The following is a 13,212-nucleotide window of genomic DNA, read 5'->3' on the forward strand; positions in this document are numbered from 1 at the left end:
CCGATGTGCGAGCGGCGTTGTAGTGCTGGGGATGAATGGAAGAATTTCGATCCTCCGATGCCGAATTTTGATTCGCACGTTCGCTATGGGGATCGCTCGGTGCATGTCTCCTGGCTGCCGGGGAGGAGAAATATTTCCTGCGTGATGTTGAGGTTGGTTTCTCCTTCCCAATGTGCAATGCTTCCAAGAGGCGTAGGCGGCGGTGGTCGGTAGTTTGGTCAATTATTTCTAGGTTCAGATTATGTTTTTCTTTCTATTCTCTGGTTATGGACGGTCCTGGCATGATTAAAGATAGCCCCCTCTTGGGTGTGGCAGGAAATCCTCTTGGAGAAACGCATGGTGGTCATACCGATGTAAGAACCGAGGCATCCTCGGACGGGGCATGAGTACCGGTATACCACGTTGGTTTTCTTCAAGGGGTCCTGCTGAGGGGGGCTGGGTTGTTACGCATAACCAGGCTGCTCGTCTTTTTGCTCTTATAATAAATAACCAGATGTATATTCTTGTTGGAGTCAACAGGGCTGACATTATTTTCGATGATGTTTTTGAGGGCGCGTTCGTCTTCTTTATATTTATGGTGAAATTGTCCTTTATAGAAGAACTCTATGCGTTCAGGGGCATCGGGGCGAGGTTCCTGACGGTACCATCTATCGATGTTCGCCTTGATAGACTCTTCTATATTCCGGTTTGGGTGTCCATTGTCGACGAGGGTCTGGGCTACACGTTCTATTTCTCCGTGTGTGTCGTTCCAGGAGGAGCAGTGTGAGAGGGCCCTCCTGACGTAGGCGCTGATGGTGGAGCGCTTATACCTCTCTGGGCACTCGCTCGCCCCGTTCATACACATGGGCCTGAAAAGCGAATCATAAGGAAGATAGAAAAGACACTATATAAGATAAATTCGCACAATACAGCCATCCTTTTTAATAAGACCTGTTTAAAAGAGGGTCTACTCCCTTCATATATTATTATTATTATTATTATTATTATTATTATTATTATTATTATTATTATTATTATTATTATGGGCGTATTTGACAACAAACCATCATTCACTGAACGTCTATTAACTGGAATATTTCACCAAACAAAAGTATAAACCAACAACAGCAATATAATATATATATAAAAAATATATATATATTTGTGTGTGTGTGTGCGCGCGCGTGTGCACCATTTCATACGCATGCACTCACATTCACACTACGCATTTATGATTGTCTTTGAGTCTTTCGGTCACTAAATATTTTCTGAATTAACTGCCGAGATTTCAAGATTTTCTTTTGACAAAAAATAAATTAATTTTCCATTTTTAAAAAAACCATTTACGTTTTTCGCCCTCGACGCATGATTATGAAACATTAAATGAAAGCGCCTCTGTATCGTTGTGGTGTGTGACTTTTAAAACGGATCGTATATTTTTTCCAGACACAAAAATAAAATAAAAAACAAGTAAAACCGTACACGACAAGCGAGGAAAAGTGAATTTTTTTTCCCCTTCGTCGATTGGCCTTTGAACGGGATCATTGCGTTAAAGCATTCTCGTCAAAGACTTCTTTTCCGTGTCAGCCAATTAGGGGTTCCAAAACTCTCTTATTTTTTCCATATTTTCATTCCCTTTCTTTACCGGAATCACAGGAATTCATTTGCATCTGATTCTCGCCAAAAAATAAAAGTGGGACATTGGCGAGAGCTCATTTCTTTTTTTCGGGGAATGCGAATTAGGTCGTTCTGTTTACACTCTGTGCTTGTGTGTGTGTGTGTGTGTGTGTGTGTGTGTGTGTGTGTGTGTGTGTGTGTGCGCGCGCGCGCGTGTGTCTCGTTTAAAAATTTTACGGCAAGGATAAATTCCCGGAATACTTGATGTAATAAGTGGAACTGGATTTAACACTTTTTAATACTTTTTAATTCCTCTCCTTTGATGTCATGCGAGGTCATCTAATGTCGCGTGAGATCATTATTCTCCAAACGTTGACCTGGTTATGGGAAATGAGGAAATTCCTGGCATTCTCCGTTGTATCTGGTAATGTGGAAAACTCTTTGGAATGGCTTTGACGAAGTGAAACTTCTTGCATGTTGTCGTTTCGAGATGGGTTCATTATTATACATCTATCTCAACCAGAGATGACGTAATCCACTGAACTTTTCTTATCATAATTACTTAAAAAATCCTTTATTAAAGTCTTCATGTAGCGAGTATTGCTTTAGCAGGAGAATGAATTACTGGAATCTTCCATTTTAAGTGAAGAGGCCAATGGGAGTGCAGTCTGATACCCTTTTCTGACCCAGGCCGGAAGGAAACGGAAAAGTAATAGGAAGGATTATGAGTGGGGCATAATCATGATGGAAGGTATATGGGAGTCTGGAAAAGCAGAAGTAAGGAGAAAATTCCAGAGTTTGGTAGAAGGAAGGAAGTAACCAATGAAACATGTAATCCGGGGATTACAGATTTCCGTATGGAGATTTTTTGCGTAAAAACAATCTATTTGAAGCATAAAATGGCACCTTTTTAAGTTTTCTGTCTACTGAAATCTTCAAGATGGAAAACCTGTGACTAACTGGTAGACTGACTGATCATTAAATACAAAACTGTCGCAACGACAATGGCCATTGACGACAAGCGTTGCAGGTGAACCTAGTTGCAAGAACTGACTTGCATAACTCAAGAATAAAAAAAAACAAGTAAAAATGCGCCGAAGTTTCTTCGGGGCAATAGAGTTTTCCGTACAGCGTATAATGCTATATGAGACTCTCAGCCACGGCCCATGAACCTGTCATCCGCGGCCCATGAAACTTTCAGCCACGGCCCGGCGGTGGCCTGTGTTGTTGTCACCTATTGCCGTGAAAGACGCACGATCATGGCTAACTTTAACCTCAAATAAAATAAAAGCTACCGAGGCTAGAGGGCTGCAATGTGGCATGTTGATGATTGGAGGGTGGATGATCAACGTGCCAATTTGCAGCCCTCTAGCCTCAGTAGTTTTCAAGATCTGAGGGCGGACAGAAAAAGTGCGCTCGGACATACAAATAGCCATCTCAATAGTTTTCTTTTACGGACAACTAAAAAACGGTAAGTGTAAACGCAGCGAAAGAAATAAGGGACAATAGTGATAGACATTTCAGCCTTAAAAACACAGGACACTCGAGGTTTAAGGTTGAAGTTTTATGGCGTTCTCAAAGTAGGTGCATCAGTCTCAAGGCTGACGCGCACTCTTCTTCAGACAAGAAACGCTTATGGAGGTGGTCAGGGGAGTGGAAAAATCACCAATGAACTGCAGTAACTTAGAAAGGAAAATAGGTATGAAAGTGGGGGGAAGACGGGTAGGTTACAACAGAGAAGAGAGAGGAAATACGACGGAATGAAGTAGACAAAATGAACGTTGGAAGAAACGTGTCTGCCATAATTGAGGCTCCAGCACTTCTGAAGGACGTGATGTCCTTTTTGCTACTCATGTGAAAAAGGGAAAAGATTGTAGAAAGGCGTTGTTAAACAACACACAGGAAGAGAGAAAGATTACGGCAATTAATTATACGTTATGAATGATGAAAGGAGCGTGAGTTTCGTGGGGAGAGGATTCATTCTTAATTCCAATATTGCTGACGTCAATGATGATCTTTTGCTATCAGGGCTACCACTGTGGTCAATGACATTTTGCACTTCATGGTGCCTGGAACATGTCTCGCGGTAGAGCAATCAAAAATTCCAGGACAGGTACGGTGGTAGAAATTTCCCATTAGGAAGAGGCAAGAAGAGATAAGAAACAATATAGAAATAAAACTAACTTTTAGTTTTCTGTAAAAGAAAACTATTGTGCCGGCTTTGTCTGTCCGTCCGCACTTTGTCTGTCCTTCCGCACTTTTTCTGTCCGCCCTCAGATCTTAAAAACTATTGAGGCTAGAGGGCTGCAAATTGGTAAGTTGATCATTCACCCTCCAATCATCAAAGATACCAAACTGCAGCCCTCTAGCCTCAGTAGTTTTTATTTTATTTAAGGTTAAAGTTAGCCATATTCGTGCTTCTGGCAACGATATAGGATAGGCCACCACCGGGGCGTGGTCAAAGCTTCATGGGCCGCGGCTCATACAGCATATACCGAGACCACCGAAAGACAGATTTATTTTCGGTGGTCTTGATTACACGTTGTAGCAGCTGTACAGAAAACTCGATTGCGCCGAAGAAACCTCGGCGTATTTTTTTACTAGTATATTTCGTCCTGCATCAGGATTCCAGCTTCAGACGTCGTAAGATCCGAAAAAGTAGGGAATGATCACGGTCTTTTCATATGCTAATTCGCTTTCGGAGTGCAAACGGCGTTAAGGAAAAGAAAAAAATAAAAAAAACTCAGAATCATTGGCTGTCGAGGGAGTCTTGTTTACCATAATTGAATTCTTCTTTTTTGATACTTAGTATTTGTAGTTTTAGTTTCCTGTAAAAGAAAACTGTTGTGCCGTCTTTGTATGTCCGTCCGCACTTTTTCTGTCCGCCTTCGAATCTTAAAAACCACTGAGGCTAGAGGGCTGCAAATTGGTATGTTGATCATCCACCCTCCAATCAACAAACATACCAAATTGCAGCCCTCTGGCCTCAGTAGTTTTTATTTTATTTATGGTTAAAATTAGCCATAATCGTGCTTCTGGCAACGATATAGGACAGGCCACCAGCGGGCAGGGGTTAAAGTTTCACGGGCCGGGGCTCATACAGCATTATACCGAGATCACCGAAAGATAGATCTATTTTCGGTGGCATTGATTATTGGGGGTAACAGCTGTACGGAAAACTCGATTGCGCTGATTGTTTCTATTATGTAATGATTTATTTGCGTCTTCAAATTTCCATCGTTTCTTCAGACCTCAATTAAAGAAACAATGTCCGTATCAATTTTTAGTAATTATCTCTTATTCAAAACATGTCAACGATTGTCATCTCCTGTTAGTGGATGAGTACCAACTCCCTTCTCTCTCTCTCTCTCTCTCTCTCTCTCTTCTCTCTCTCTCTCTCTCTCTCTCTCTCTCTCTCTCTCTCTCCTGAGCCAATTTTCATTCTTGCACGAACAGAAAACTAGTATGGATAGGATACATTATGTGTGGTTAAAAATACCAATCAATAAAATAAAGATGACGAAAAATAAAATTGACAAGAAACACAAATGGGAGGAAAAAAATTCCGTACATGAGTTGTACAATTTAATTGCAGTGTTATTACAATATAGTTTCACTCTGAAAATATATTTATACTAAACAGAATTGATAAACAGCAAGTCTGTATTTCCTCAGGTGAAAATATTCACTGCCCAGCCTGATCTTTTTAAGGTTCCTTGTTCACAGGGAAATTCATTTCGAGTTTAATTTTATTCTGAGAAAGAAAATAAACCCTTCATAAATATTCCGCAGTCTTTTCCTCTTTCCTTCCTTCCTTCCTAATTATTGGGAATTAATGAAGAAATCTCTTTCGTCTGAGCAGCGTAATCCTTTCCTGAAGAGGGATCGGACCCCCTTTTTTATCTCCTGAGGTAAGGATCAAAAACGACTCTCGCGGGAGAGAGAGAGAGAGAGAGAGAGAGAGAGAGAGAGAGAGAGAGAGAGAGAGAGAGGACTCCTTTTTTATCTCTTGAGTTAAGGATCGAAAACGACTCTTGAGAGAGAGAGAGAGAGAGAGAGAGAGAGAGAGAGAGAGAGAGAGAGGACACCTTTTTTTATCTCCCAAGTTACGGATCGAAAACGTCTCTCTCTTTTATCTCTTGAAAGTCTTCTCTTCTCTCTCGAGAGAGAGAGAGAGAGAGAGAGAGAGAGAGAGAGAGAGAGAGAGAGATCTCCTGAGTTAAGGATCGAAAACGTCTCCCATGAGAGAGAGAGAGAGAGAGAGAGAGAGAGAAAGAGAGAGAGAGAGAGAGAGAGAGAGAGAGAGAGAGACTCCTTTTTATCTCCTGAGTTAAGGATCGAAAACGTCTCTCGCGAGAGAGAGAGAGAGAGAGAGAGAGAGAGAGAGAGAGAGAGAGAGAGAGAGAGAGAGAGAAAGGACCCCTTCTATCGCCTGAGTTAAGGATCGAAAACGTCATGAGAGAGAGAGAGAGAGAGAGAGAGAGAGAGAGAGAGAGAGAGAGAGAGAGAGAGAGAGAGAGAGAGAGAGAGAGAGAGATTCCTTTGTTTCGGCCAGTTGACCACTCAGGAGGATTAGACAGAGATCAGAAGCACTGTGACGTCACTCCCACGGCGGGAATCTAAACGCTCCAAATTCTTCGTTAATATTTGAGTAGCTCCCTGCGAAGGTTCAGACGAATTCGTCGGCATCTGATCGCCGTCAGAAGAAAGGGGGTCAAATTAATTACACTTAAATTTCCCGGAAATGCTAATTAGGTCGTTTCGTAACTCGGTCAAAGTAGGGTTTTTTTCTCTCCTCTACTTTGTTTATCCAGGGCGTCGGTTTTTTTTCCTGTCTTCCGGATTCCAGATACCCTTCTGTATTATTATTAAGCATTCCTGGAATATTTGTTTGAAGTAAAGGGTCCTGTCAGTTTCCATAAAGGAAATAGATATACTCTCGCTCGCGTATCAGAGATGAAGGACTTTCTTTGATGAAGGACTTTTATAGCTGACTCAATCTTTTTTTTTTTTTTTTTCTTTGCAGGCGCCATTTTGACCCATTTTTGGAGCAGGTGAATGTTACAGCCCTTGGTATTAAAGAGGTAAAATTTAACAGCTAAATAAACTTCCTCGTGTATTATTGGCTGCTGGTGATGTCGTCAGTCTCACCTGTGATTGGTGATTTGAGGTTATGTCATACCATCACTGCCAGATATTACTTATTCACAGAAACTAAAGCAGACTTTAGACAAAGGGACTTGATTTCCCCTTTGTGTCTATTGTCTCAGAGGAGAATTCATTTAAAAACACGTTTCCAGGAGGAACTACAAATACACATTTCGTTTCACGATGACGGTTTTAAAAATGGCTTCACTTAAGAGTAATCAAAAAGTTATTTAAAGCTGAAGTTTTACAGACGATGTACGTCAAAAATTTAGTCAATAATTGGCAAATTGTTCTTGTGAGATCTATTTCGTTTGCAGTGGAAAATGGCCAGATTTGGCCAATTGATTGCAATCCGGTCATGTTTCAGGGGTGCAAAAAAAAAGCCCCGAATGGTAAGGTTACAGCCTTGGGTGTTTTTCAAACTGAGAAAAATGAAGCCTATTGGCAAGCAATTGATCACTATGCATGGAAAATGGCCACATTTGGATAATTGATTGCAATCAGGCCATATTGCAGGGGGGACAAAAAAGGTCCAAAAAGAAAGGCTATAGCCTTAGGATTGTTTTTTGGGCCAAACAGACTTTTCCTTCGAACTGAGAAAAATGCAGCCTAATGGCAAGGAATTGATCACTATGCATGGAAAATGCCACATTTAGACAACTGACTGCAATCGGGCCATATTGCAGGGGGCCAAAAAAGGCTCTGAATAGTAAGGCTTTGGTGTTTTTTGGGGGTCAAACAGACCAAATTAAATTACTAAGAAGAATAATCTTAAACAGGCTAATTATGTTAAAGAATCGAACACTGGGAACTGCAACAATGGTTAATTCCACATCACAATGTACATTAAATGACTAACTGGTCACCTTCATCGAACTTAAGTACAAATTAATTATAAATTACTGAGTATGTCGCAGCCATACGTTGGTATGATATAATAATGATAAGTCACGAAGAGAACTCGTTTTTTGTCAAAAATAAGGTTAAATAAATGGGTATAAGCATCACTGTGCAACGATATTATGACGTAATGTGGGAGGGTGGTAAATGATGACGTCAACCAGTCAACACCTAGCTTGAACCAATGAGGGCCGAGAAATTTTCATGACAGAAGTGCTACATAGGACGGTTCTTACAACTTATGAACTGCTGTTGAAAAACCCAAGCAAAAAATTCAGCATTTGACGATATTTTCATGGCGTTAAAAATTTTTAGGTTTTTAAGTTTTTCGTCTGTTTCCTTTACTAAAAGTCATTATTTTTTTTTTCCAGTGGAATACATTTATTTATCTAACTAGGATCTTTATTGATAACTGAAGCATTTTGATGGCCCTATGCATCTCCCTAAGAAAAAGTAAGTTGCCGTCATTCCTTTTATCCTTAAAAGTCACTGAATAATGAAATCGAATTATATTCCAGATTTACTGTGAAACAAATTAACAACCCATAAACATAGCCATTTCTGATAATATAGACTTCTTCATCCCTCGGCTTTATACTTTAAGTGACTAAACTGGTCACTGCGTGTGATTAGGTTTAATAATTATATGTAAGAATGAACGTCATTTCTTTAATAACGAGGTTAGCAAATTCATACTGTACAAACCTGCGAAATTAACCAGTCTGTGATTTGAAAGCTGATGAATATTTTTCTTGCAGGAAATTGAGAAGATTCCTGCTGACGTGAAAGTTCTGTATAAAGATGGTTGTTCTTCAGATGACAGCTGATAGAGGTGCTTTCACTGATCAGAGTCAATCTCTCAACATTCAGATTGCAGAAGATGCAAACTTACTCCAATGCATTTCTATGCATGGAAATTGGTAAGTCTTTTCTGGTAGTTCAGATACAGATTTATTAGATTTTTTTCTTACACTTGTTTGAACCAGTGTTACTGTTGTTTGATTTTAAGAAATGAACAATAAAATATGGTTTGCTAATGTTAGCTGTTCATATGCAGATTTTAATTTTGCCTGAAATTTGTTACTTTCAAAGTATGATTTAATTTTTTGATAAGTAATGGATGCAGATTTTCATCTTCCAGTGATGCATATTTTTTTTTATTAAATCTCATAAGAGGCAATTTTAGTTTTTTAAGTTTTCATGAAAACAAAATGTTTCAGGGCCTGCTGCGAATGCTATCCAGTTTACAGTTGACAAGGCCAAGCTGAAGAATGCCACCACAGGACCTGGCATTGTATTTTACATATCTCATTTAGTAATGTTTTTTAAATGTTTTGTGATAATTCTATGTAAATGAAGCTTTTGTGATAATTTAGGAAAGTAATTAAGCATTTTTTCAAGTGACTAGTTCTGCTTATTTCAATTGTATATTTGCTTGTCAGTTTTAAGTTGTGCATTCGCAATGGTGCCTTCTGTTTTCTGCACAACGCAACAGAGAGCTTACATATCACTGCCATTATCTTTTAATTTATTTAGGATTTTTTCCTAAATTTTTTTTTAACTTAAAATTATCTCTTTAGTTTTGAGTTCTCTACACATTTATTAAACTATTTACTTAAGTGCTTTTTTTTATACTGTACACATGTTTTTCTCGTTTATAAATCCTTTTAACTTAAAAGTTTTTAAAAATTTATTAGGCTATGATATTCAAGTGTAATTTCCTCTTAGATTATGTTTGCTGTAAGGATTTGGGAAGAGAAAGTTTGTAGTCTTAAGTTAGAGAATCTTGTCAATCCTCATCTGTTAGGGAACCCCCGAGTATTTTGACGTCTGAAGATTATTCTTTGTATTTCCTCCATGTGCAGGATGATGTAATTGCAGTTTCTGATGTCTCAAGTTCATATCTTTATGCGGAATTTTTAATGAATTTGACAGAAAATAATTTTTATTTTACCAGTACCTGCCAGTTGGAAATCTCAGTATTAAATATTCCACTGGGAATATAGCAGTAATGAGGTAATTTATAACAGGATTTAATGGATATTACCTTACATTGCAGCCTTAAGCCAGCGTTCCTTAAAGGGTTTATAGTGTGAATTGTGCAGTATCACCACAGGTTCTCCATGGCATTACTTTGGTGAAAGCTTTGTCGGAATTTAAACACTCTCCATTTAAAACTTTTCTGATTTTTACCCTTCACTTGAAAACAAATCCTTGAGGCCAACCCCACTGAGAGTAGATGTGGCCCTGCAGTCAAATAATATTGATATTGCAGAGCCAGCATTATGATGTAGTTTTGCAATTGGTTTTTGGAAGTATTGCAGTAATTACCACCAAATAATTCTACTTGAGTTTGTAACATCTGAACTTGGCATTGTCTTTCTGATACTCGACTCACAAGCAAGATTATTTCTATACAGGAGAATAGGACTGAAATTAAACTACGTTACAGTAATGAAGCTTAGACATTCTAGTGGTCAGAGAACCTCTGCTGGAAGATAAGTGATGATATGTTTTTTCCTTGTAAGAGGCTGATAAACAAGTTCCTTGCACCAAAATGAGTTAGTACTAAAAGTTCTTTGCTCATAGGACTAAGCCGTTTTGGTCTATATTCTTACTTTTTTTCTGAAGTGGCTGTCCAATACCTTGCTCCACTTTTCACTCCTAAGGAATCCTTCAAGCTAGTTTCAGGAGTCACAAGAAGTGGTGGGGGTTAATCTCCAGCATAATTCAGTTGTTGACTGGAACCGAGCATAAAAATAGTTGAGGCAGCTAAAGTTAATGTTGCACAGTGCCTCAAACAGACCTAATGATTGGGGGTGCAGTAACCTAAAAACCCACACACAAAGGAGGCTATCAATTGTGAAACCTTGTTCCAAGCTTCTTCTGGTCCAAGCTGCTCCAGAAATATATCCATATAAAGTTAAGGGTTTGTATATCTTGGAAAAATGCTGATTTCAATATTTGCTGTTTGGTGTGAGGCAAATGCCTAAGAATGATCCTAGCCTCTTTTTTCAGACAATATGACTGCCTAGGCAAATTCTGATATATAATTACTATATTCTTAGAGTAGGCCATGTTAGGCTGGCAGATAACACTTATTGGTTTTCTGAATAAAATGAAAAGCAGGGCCACAGATAATCTAGGATTTTCTTTCAAATACTAGGCTGCTCATGACAGAAATTATCTGTGAAATATGTAAATAGTTTTGCTTATAAAGTTACTGCTAATTATACTCTTCAAAACCATAATGGATGAAAATGGCCCGATGCTATTTATGGGGAATATTAAAAATAAAAGATGGTGGCTAAAGTATTTTGAAATGGGTTTCATATTTTGAACCTTAAATAAATTACTAATGCTGGGTGAACAGCATTAGTAATTTATTAGTATTAGAGTGATTATATCACAAAGCACTAACCTCTTTCTGTAGGGTAAAACTATCCTGTTTTGTGATGGTCTAATCCCAACTTATGCTCTCTCTAAATGAGTGAACAAGTCTAATTATCAATGACTAATTATCAGCTTCATTACTGTAAGTTAATTCAGTTTCAGTCCTATTCTCCTGTATAAAAATAATCTTGCATTTGAATCGAGAACAGTGAAGGGGTTATTATATCACAAAACACTGACCTCTTACTGCAAGGTAAAACTAACCTGTCTTGCGATGGTCTAATCCCAGCTTATGCTGCCTATTAATGAGTGAACAAGTCTAATTATCAGTGACTAAATCCACACAGTACAGTGTTAGGATTGGAGCTACTTTACAGCAAATGAATGCCTAAACTTTGTCATGATGAAAGTATGAAAACCTCCTTTTTGGCCTATTATGAAAAATTGCATCCTTGCTCTAACTTGATTAGATAAGGAAATATTTACTGGTGATAACAACTTAAATGTACACAGCTCCTAACACAGACATTTCTTTTTACGATGAATAAATGTTCCACATGAATTGCTAACCATGTAGGAGCCATGTAGCCTAATGCCTAAGTTAGCATATAAACAGTACAGTATCAAGTTTTGACTAATCCATCTGGTACATATTTGTTCCATTCTGTTTTAATGTTTAGTATATCCCAAGGGACACCCAGACCACTCCAGGATGATTTCAGGTAGATTTCCTTGCAAATCAGTCCAGTTCAGTTTCTCAGCCTAAACTTTGAGTGGTTGTAAACATAAGGCATCGGTGATGGGGTATCTCTGGTCTGGGCCAAATAGCTTGAATTTTGGACAAAGGAAATGTACTTGATTAACTCAGTAGGTCAGGCACGTTATTCCATATATACAAATTGCTTACATTAACACTGGACAGTTAAACAAAACAAGACTTCTTGGTTGTCATTAGATTCACAACATGCGAATATTACTCCAGGTCAGTTTAGACTTGAGACTGTTTTCACTGAACGGCAAGAGGTTAAGCGTACTGTTTCCTCAGGTATTTACTAATTTGGTTAAACTCAATTCGGGCGTGTAGCTGGTCCTAATCTCAGTACAGTGTTGCCAGTGGCCAGTGAACATGTTTCACTTTCTTTCACGGCCAGTTTCTGGAGAAACACTACACGTGTTTTGAGTTTTCGTGAACTGGATAACTTTTTTGAATGCCTCGAGCTAAAGATGAGACAGACCACATGTATAAAATGGGAAATGAAGGTAAGCAGTGATTGAAATGTTTATTTTTCGTTGAGCATTGCTTGTTTCAACCATTTCATAGGTAGGAATTCTGCGTAAATTAGACTACTTTTCTACTGGTCGTTCAGATTAAGATGCTGCGAGGCAAAATAGAAAAAGAAATCTGAACAAGGATCATATTAGCATACGGTTATTAAGAGCGCGCAAAGGAGAGAAGTTTCGTTCTATATATCTGTCAGAAAGATTTTGCTTTGTATGAAGACTTTAACATTTTGACAATGATGAAGCAGAGATCATCTGAGGTTTATGTCGATGTAAGCAAGGTAAGGTCGGTTTAACGTCTCAAGTAACTGAAGTATACGTTGTTTAAAAAAACATTTATGATTGTGATGGTAATTAATTTTTCTTGAATTGTATTTAACAACATAAATACTGATAGTAATCAAAAGCATGGTTTTTCCACTGGTTCCTGACAGAAAATTTAGCGGTATTCAAAACAAAAATACTGGAAAAAAATTACGTACAAGGCAACATAACATGGTTCACTCTGATTACCATAAACTAAATTTCCTCTAAATAAGTAAAAAGAAAATCATGCAGTCAAAGCCAGGATATGCATGCATCCTTGGATAGTACGCTTTTTAGTTTTCTGCAAAAGAAGGCTATTGTTCCGGCTTTGTCTGTCCGTCCGCACTTTTTTCTGTCCGCCCTCAGATCTTAAAAACTACCGAGGCTAGAGGGCTGCAAATTGGTATGTTGATCATCACCCTCCAATCTTCAAAAATACCGAATTGCAGCCCTCTAGCCTCAGTAGTTTTTTTGTTTTATTTAAGGTTAAAGTTAGCCATAATCGTGCTTCTGGCGACGACATAGGATATGCCACCACCGGGCCGTTGTTAAGGTTTTATGGGCTGCGGCTTATACACCATTATACCA

General features: G+C 38.5%; 1 long non-coding RNA gene across 2 annotated transcripts in view; it reads left to right on the forward strand.

Annotated features, from left to right (window-relative positions):
- The window catches only part of LOC136849661 (uncharacterized), a 95,879-nt gene extending 86,296 nt beyond the window's left edge, over positions 1-9,583 (forward strand). Inside the window, exons 4-6 of one of the 2 annotated variants that reach the window (XR_010856351.1) lie at positions 8,016-8,097; positions 8,403-8,564; positions 8,865-9,583. This is a non-coding gene — a long non-coding RNA (uncharacterized lncRNA). The remainder of the gene's footprint in view (positions 1-8,015; positions 8,098-8,402; positions 8,565-8,864) is intronic. The other variant, XR_010856350.1, reaches the window with a different exon arrangement.
- The last annotated feature ends 3,629 nt before the right edge of the window (positions 9,584-13,212 follow it).

The sequence above is a fragment of the Macrobrachium rosenbergii genome, chromosome 2 (genome assembly GCF_040412425.1).
Source record: "Macrobrachium rosenbergii isolate ZJJX-2024 chromosome 2, ASM4041242v1, whole genome shotgun sequence".
Lineage (NCBI taxonomy): Eukaryota > Metazoa > Arthropoda > Malacostraca > Decapoda > Palaemonidae > Macrobrachium > Macrobrachium rosenbergii.